We start from the raw sequence: 9273 nt of genomic DNA on the forward strand, positions 1-9273 counted from the left end.
TTTTTTTTTGTTTTTATCGTACGACATATGATAATCATACGCAAAGAAAATGTTTCTCAGGCTGTTCAGTATCGCTGCATTTACACTACGTGACATGTTTTATTTTCGATTGTCGACTTAAAACAATGCTATTTGATTTTACTTCTAACTATGCCTTGTTCCCTAATTCGTCATCTTTCTCCACAACAGAGTGTTGCATTTTTGGTTCTCAACATATTCAGTCATATTGTGTACCGTGTTTGTTTCAATTGGAGTCATTGTGGGCGCCGTACACGAGACTTGGTTGATGTGGTTTGGTGTAAACAGGTGGTTTTTTCATCCGCATACGAATATGTAGAAAGTAGCTACGACGACTTGGATCAATACATAAGACGTGAAAATATCGAAATAAGAGGCATACCAGAGCTACCACATGAAAATACCGATTCAATCTCTCTGAAAGTCGTTCAACTCATTGCAAAGGACGTAAGTGGAGCGGACATTGACGTGTCACATCGTATCAAGAAACGTCAACCACCTGGTAATGAACACACCAACACGCGTTTCCCACCCCCAATCATAGTACACTTCACTAGCAGAAAAGTCCGCGACTCAGTCTATAAAGCAACGTAAAAACCTATCACGGTTTAAAACATCCAATCTTGGTATGAAGTGGAAAACGACATATTCGTCAACGACAACTTGACGCCCAGAAGAAGATCTTTATTCACCAAAGTAAATACAAGACGGAAGGAATGCGGGTGGAGATACATGTGAACGCAATATGGTAAAATCCTCACAAAGAGAGATGACCGGTCACCCACTCTCTACATTCCAAATGAAGAGAGCCTTACTAAAATTGTATGAACTACTCCACAGCGTAACGTGTAGTTTTACTTAACATCGACGAGTCAAAAAACTATTCCTTGCTAGGTAACTACAATTGCAAACCATATACTCTGGATGAGTTCAATAACAGTGATTCTCTTTTGACCTTGAAAACTTTTCCAGCTCTTCATTTGAATATCAGATCGATCAGTAGTCACATTGATGATCTGTCAGCTATTCTTTCACTTTTGAAATGCAAATTTTCTGTCATTGCCCTTAGTGAAACGTGGTAGGAGCAAGGTGTTGATACATCAATTATATAACCTCCCTTCTTATAACTTTATCCATAAATGTAGAGTCGGCTCTAAAGGTGGAGGTGTTGGTTTTTATCGACACGAATCACTGTCATATTCTCACAGGCGCTCCTAGCTGGGTAGTCTGCCAAGTAGATCGATTTTCGGATCGATCTATTGATCCCGTAGTCGATATGCCGCCACTGCAACCTCAGACTACCCAGCTAAGGAGCGCCTGTGCATATTCTGTAATGGACTCTGTTGTACTCAGTCATTGCGAATGCATTTTTGTTGAAACGGTACTTGATAATACTAAGTCATAATAGGCGTTATATACCGAAAACCAAATGCATCTACTGAGGAATTCCTGATCAGTCTGACAGATTGCCTTGATAAACTAAGCTTCAGTAATAAGAAATGTGTCTTGTTAGGTGACTTCAACCCCGGGGGGGGGGTAACTCCATGGCTAATAGTACGGGGGGGGGGGGGCTCCGCACGAACATGGAAACCCAAACTGTTGTGATACCAGTTTTGAGCGAAAAAACCTACCCTTTCTGATACCTAGTGTCGAAACGCAGCTATCTCTTGGCGGGGTAGCGTGGCGTTGACCTTTGACCCGCATAGCAGCTCACGCTACCCCGCCGGGCCCGCCAACATACAATACCATACGTATCACGTGCATACGTATACAGATATGACTCACTCGCCTTGCGTACCAGGGGTACCAACAGTCAAACCGACAGATCGGAAATATTGATGGTAGATCTGGGATGTAGATACATGGGTTTCCAGTGTTGACAGCATGATTTTTTAATAATGTCAGTTTGTGTTTAAAACCGGACCCTTTCTCATACCAACACCTCGTGAAAAGTATACCCTTTCTGATACCAAACAGTGCAAAAAAACGACCCCTTTCGCGCGGACCCTCCCCGTATAGCCATCTATGGGAGTTACCCCCCCCCCCCGGGACTTCAACATTGATGGAGCTGGGAATAGTAATGTGTTCAATGATTATATCGCTACTCTTAATGGAAATAACTTTTATCAAGTTGTGGATATACCGACTAGAGTAACTGGTCATAGCTCCACATCAATAGACCATTGTGATGTAAATTTCCGTGATTATTTCATTGAAGCGGGTACTATCGAAATTGATATAAGTGACCATTATCCTATTTTCGCAATTTTTGAAGAGCTAAGACATGTATCCATTATCCTATTTTCGCAATTTTTAAAGAGCTAGGACATGTATTCAATGTCAAAACATCTGATTACAAGCATGGCTTTTCCTCTTTGGTCCAGTCACTTTTACAGCTGACTTGGCTAATATTTCTTGGTATGATGTTTATAATTCAAATAATGCGAATGCTGCTTACGATAATTTTTACAAGATGTTTCATGATATGGCGATTAAACACGTACCAGTTAACTGCATAACAATGCAACGTAAGCGTGTACGAAAACCTTGGTTAACAAAAGGTCTCCTGGTTTCAATTAAAAACAAACAAAGAATGTTTTCTAAAACAAAACGACACTGTGAAAACTCGCCAATTCATCAACAGTACAAATTATATCGCAATCTGTTGACTAAATTACTGAGGAAGGCCAAGAAGAAGTACTTTTGTGACAGACTTTCTATGTCTGTTGGAAATGATCACAACACGTGGAGGACTATCAATGAAATACTGAACAAGAATTCTAAAAATACAGCTCCACACAATTCAAAGATGATGGTAATCCTGGTAAATTTGTTACCAAAGGTATAGACATTGCAGAAGCTTTTAATTCGTTTTTTGTTAAAATTGGGCGAACATTGGAATCACAAAAAACCTGTACTACCAATTTTAGTGACTATCTTTATGATCGACAACCCCAGTCATTTGTCTTTCATCCTTTTCAGCCATATGATATACTCAGAGTAATTAATTCACTAGATCCTTGTAAAGCTATAGGTTTGACGGAATACACGCCGAGCTTGTAAAAGAAGCAGCTGATTATATAGTAGAACCACTTGCTCATATTATTAACACGTCATTATCCCAGGGTATATTCCCGGAAAAGTTAAAAATGGCAAGAGTAACCCCTATTTTTAAAAAGGGCTGTGCATATGAAATTGGCAATTATAGGCCTATTTCTGTATTGCAAGTTTTAGTAAAATCTTAGAATTCTGTTGTAAATAAACAACTCAGTGTATTTTTGGAAAACTTTGACGTTCTAATCGACAGTCAGTACGGCTTTCGTAAGAAGCATAGCACAAAATTAGCGTTAGCAGACCTCATAGCTGAAATATCTAAGCAAATTGACGATGGTTATGTTACTTTTGGTATTTTTATTGATTTTAAAAAGGCTTTTGACACGATAAATCACACAATTTTATTATCAAAGCTAAGTCATTATGGGATTAGAGTGTCTACTCTGAACTGGTTTAGGATTTACATTGAAGGCCGACAACAGTATGTTAATATAAACAACTGCGCCTCAAAAGCTCAAGTAATCCCTTGCGGAGTTCTACAGGGATCTATTCTAGGCCCTCTTCTCTTTTATATATATCAACGATATCAGCAAATCATCTGAAATATTTCAATTCTGGTTATTTGCTGATGACACCAATTTATTTTATTCAGAAAACATACATAGAATTGATCTGGATATTTTAAATACAGAGCTAACAAAAGTACATACCTGGTGCAAGTCCAACAAGCTCACTGTTAATGTTGACAAAACAAACTACATTATCTTTAAAACTGCTCGCAGAAAGTTTAACCCTCAGGGTGCTTTATTTGTTGGTGATTTGGCAATTCAAAATGTTTTTTCTGCTATTTATCTTGGGTTACTCTTGATTCTTCTTTAACATGGAAATATCACATTGAAACAATTATCAAAAAGGTTAGTCAAAAAGTAGGTCTTATATCATATTTACGTCATTATCTTCCAAAATCATTTTATTGTTATTGTACAATTGTCTTATTCTCCCTCATATAATGTATTGTATTGAAATATGGGGAAATGCGTATAAAACCTATTTAGACAGTATTTTTAGATTACAAAAGAGAGTGGTCAGACTGATAACTTTTTCTAGTCACATTACACACAGTGCTCCATTGTTTCAGCAACTTGGCATTCTCAATGTTTATAAACTTTGTAAGTTTCAGACCTGTGTATTTGCTTTCGACTTAAAAACTGGTCATTATGGGCATTCAGTAGATCGTTATGCTTCATCAATTTCACATACATATGAAACACGCTTAGCTACCGGCGACAATTTTGTTATTCCAAAGGTAAATTTAAGATTAACTCAAAATAATATATATTATTCCATTGCTAAGCATTGGAACGAAATTCCAATGACGATAAAATCTGTACAATCAAGAAATTTATTTAAAACCTTACTTAAAAATTTTCTTTTGAACTCAGAACAGTGAATCTCTGTATGTTTTTTTTTATGTAATGTCACCTCGCTGTTGAAATTTAAAATGTACTTCTTGTAAAAGATGGCAAACTATATTACTGTGATATCATAATTTGTATGAATTCAGGGCCAGGGACTTGATTAGTTCCACTAGAACTACTTCCCTGGTCCCCACCAGTAATGTTGACACATTTTATTTCTGGTGAAATAAAATCATTATCATATAACCCTAATGATAGTGGCTTGTGTTTGGAGCCATCAACCACTGCGGCGGCGGAGAACGAAAACCCAGACTTCTTTCAGGTGATAAGAGTTGCAATTTTTTGTGGCATTTCACCAGTTTTGTCATAAAAAATGATTATATTTTACCTTAGTTTCCTCCCTCATGTGTTGTGATGAAAAGTATTAGCATTGCGAACACAAAATGTTTTTTTCAATATGCAAAATAATTGTTTATATTACAATTTATAAGCGGATTCTAGTCCGGACTAGAATGACAGCTTGTTACCAATACCATTGAACCAGACCCTGGAGCTCGCTCCAGGGTCTATGATTGAAACATAGTTATTACTCTAGTTTCAATCAGACACTGCCGAAAGCGGTGACCCGACCACCTCAATGATGGTTGGGCAGATGCCGCCAACTGGTATATTTCGTCAGCTGTACAAAATCATCATAAAAAGGTTTCGAATGCTGATATACTGATTTTACATATTTTGATCTTGACTAAATTTTGGAAGGGAAAGTAGACCTATTCGTACCTGCCCTCCCACTGCATACGCGGAAAATATGCCCTCCCACTGAATTATGATGCCCACTGCCCTCCAGTATCTATGGTCTCCCCGCTCCCCACAACTGCTCAAGCTCCCCACTGCCCTCTCCCCATCACTGAAATTCCCCATTGCCCACCAGATGTACATATTCCAACATAAAAAATCATTTTACGTAACTATGAGCGCAGCAGTATCTTTTGACCAGACGTACGTATGTTGCAACCAAGATAAATGCAAAACTGTGCAAGTAAAAAGTCTATGTTAGGCGCTAGATCTTCCCTCAAGTTCTATTAACCACTGCATTCCCCTCCCTATACCAATTTCCAGTACCCACTGACAGAAATTTCTCCCCGTCCATTGAAAAAACTGAAATTTCTTGTCCGCCCATTGTAAATATCGACTTATCCTCCCCGCCTGCTGATCAGTTTTTAAATTTCTCCCCCCCCCCCCCCCACCTGAAAAACTGCAAATGGACACATTTTTGCACGAACAGCTTCGTTGGCGGCACCTGTTGGGTTAAGGTATTAAACTTACGATGACACGAATCAATGAAAAAATTTACATTTTTTGGGTGAAAATGCTCCGACTGAGAGCATAGGGAACAGATGAAAGGACCCTGGGGTGGGGAGGAGGGTTTTTTGTGCAACGGTTTACCTTATATATCCAACTTGCTAATCCGCTGTCGGTATCAGCGGATTAAGTGATTGAGTCAACACAACAGCCGTCCCACACGCATTAAAATAATGTTTTGCGCAGCAATTACAGTGGTATGTGCACTGGTTGAAGAGGAGATAAGGAATCGTAGGTTTTGAAAACACAGTCAGACAGTTTGGATTCGAAAGCTTTATTTGAAATATCACAGTCAAAATTAATAAAATCAAATAAGGTAAACCGTTGCACAAAAACCCTCCTCACCCCAGGGTCCTTTCATCTGTTCCATATGCTGAGAGTCGTTCAGGTCGTTGTGGTAATCCATGTTCCTATGCAACAGCCAGCGGTACAGGTGGTTCATCAATCCACTGGTGTGTACACCACCAGCGGCCCAGCTCAGCCTATGGAACCTATGTATGCGTCACACTTCCAGCCAGCGCAACCCGGCCTACCTGGAGGTACCATGGCATGAGATACGATGCTCCATCCCAGTACTCACCACCAGAACAGTCGCCTCCTTACGCCCAAATGCAGCCACAACAATACGGTGCGCAACCCCAACCCTAACCTCAACAACCTCAACAACCTCAACAACAACAACAAAACAACAACAACAACAACAACAACAACAACAACAACAACAACAACAACATTGCCAGGTTCAACAACCACAGCAGTACGCGTACGGCCAAGCAGTACCAGTGACAGACAGCAACATTTAAAACTGCTGGAAACTTTAAGGGGATATGAAATTTGATGTTCATCAGGTATGAGGGTTAGAAAAGCATTTAAATGATTCATTCATGATTACCGTTATCCTGTATGTATTTTGTATCAGTTGATAGATTATCATTAGGCAGGATAATTCTCATGGTATATCAGTCTCTTATTCAATTGACTTACACCTCAGGTAGTTGCTGTTGACTTGCATGTTGCTTGTACGTATAATCCTAAGAAATCTTAAAAATAACAATTGTAATATTTTATCTCCTTTACACAGACAATAGCTGTAATCATTGGTAATATTTGATTTTATTGTGATTATTGAAAAAAACATTTCTCTTTTCTTCTCCCTGAGTACATAAAAATACACAGCAGTGTACAATATGTGATATGATATTGATGACAAATGCATTCTAGTCCGGACTCAAACTCAATTGTCAACAATTGCATCACATATTACACACACATACAGGCTACGGTTATACCATCAGCACAGTCATGTTTTTGACATTGGGTATTTTAACACTCTCAGATTGCATTTAAAGAAATGTTGGTATACATTACGTAATGGTTCAAATTGTGACTGTATGACTGTATAACGATAAGCTTTTCACCTTGTATATATATTTTAAGAAGATTAATTAGCAAGGCATGCTCAAAGAACGATAAAACAGATTTGCACTTGATAGCACATACATTATAGTGCTTTTTGCAATGGAAAAAAATACACATGAACTGTCAGATAATATTTTCACTTCCTGGAATATTGTTTTCAAACTGAATTTTATTAATTGATGTCACTTTCTCTAATGAAATCAGGATAAAGAAATACAATTTCGAAAAATTCAGTAATAGCTAATATCTCACATAATGTGTTGTACTGTGGTGAAAATCGATTATTTAAACAATTTCATCACACTACCTTGGGGTATGTCATAATATTGAAAGGAATCGATTACAATGAAATTAAAATGCATATTGCTACATTTACGACAACCACAATGACTGGACATGTTGGCAGTGATGATGATGGTGATGATTATATGATACAGAGATTGACAATTATATGATACAGAGATTGACAATCGTGTTCAACACATGTGGAGCAGGCGTTTATGGGCTAATCACGATGAGACTGATTCGCCAGATGTGTGCTCTTTAAACTCTGTCAATTGCTACGATTCTTTGATATCATTTTTGAATTGCATCCAAGTACATTTGTAATATTTACATACATTTTGACTGTGTTCTTCAACATTTACTTGTCGTTATTTGTAATAACTTGGTACTTATTTTCTCATAGAGGAGAAACCAGATTCATCATTGAGAGACTTAGTCACTTTTGACTGACTCCATAGTTAGCGATCCGGTGTGTGGTGTCACACTTAAAATGACCCAGCATCGACCGGAGTTTCTGGACGCTTATATGGATTTTTGTATCAAGGCATATTTTGAGCGTTGCTAGTGCTCGTTGTGTTTAATAACACTAAATGCTGTACTAGTAATCTGTCAACGATTAGTTGTTTTAGGCACTTAAGCTACCTTCACCGTCTGCATGTTTATTGATCGCCATTTTTCTCGATTAAATCAAGTTGCCCTATTGAAAAGAAATAAAACAAATACATTTAGATCATGGTCATTTTTTCATGTCTCTTCTCTATGATTCATTCAATATTTATTCACTGATTAAAACTATCTTTAGGTACCGTTCAGTTTTTACGGCCGGGGGGGGGCCCGGCAAAATCCAGGGTGGGGGGGGGTCATCATAATTTTGGAATCCGCAAAGGGGGGGTCATCGCTTTTTCACTGGTAGGAAAGGGGGGGTCACCACATTTTCAAAAACATAATACCAACAATAAAGTTCACTTTATGCCATGGCCATGATCGACCCTCTTTACCGGCGGGCCGCCTTTGGCGGCCCACTACATGACCCTCTTAACAGGCAGACGCCTTTGGCGGCCCACTCCAATTAGGTTTACTTCATGCAATGGCCATGATTGACCCTCTTTACCGGCGCGCCGCCTGTGGCGGCCCACTACAATACATTGACTTTATGTAATACCCCACGGCAATCTTACCGTAAAATTCCAAATTGAAGCCGCGGCTTGTATTAGAAACATTTTTGAGGGACCCCTGGGATCACGCACTGAATAATGGTAATGGCCGCGCGCCTTAAGCGGCCCTGTCCAGTAAAGTTTAGTTTATGCAATAGCCATGATCGACCCTCTTTACTGGCGTGCCACCTTTTGTGGCCCACTAGAATAAAGTTGACTTTACGTAATGGCCCATGACCCTCTTAACCGGAGGGCTGCCTTTGGCGAACCACTCCAATAAAGTTTACTTTATACAATGTCCATGGACATGAGTTGTCTATGGAAATGAAGTTAAAAATTGCCTTACAGTCGTCCTAATTAACAGACGTTTCAATGGATGTGGCTGAGAAGTTTGTGCACTGGCATCGAATAAAGTGTGCCGCGTACCGGAGTTCAAATCCAAACCATGCGGGTAAATTTGACATATGGGTTTTGGTTATTTTTCAGGGGGGGGGGGTCATCAATTTTTTTCGTCTGACAAAGGGGGGGGGGTCATCTTTTTTTCACAAAAAATGCAGGGGGGT

This window comes from Ptychodera flava, chromosome 9, assembly GCF_041260155.1.
Source record: "Ptychodera flava strain L36383 chromosome 9, AS_Pfla_20210202, whole genome shotgun sequence".
NCBI classification, from domain to species: domain Eukaryota; kingdom Metazoa; phylum Hemichordata; class Enteropneusta; family Ptychoderidae; genus Ptychodera; species Ptychodera flava.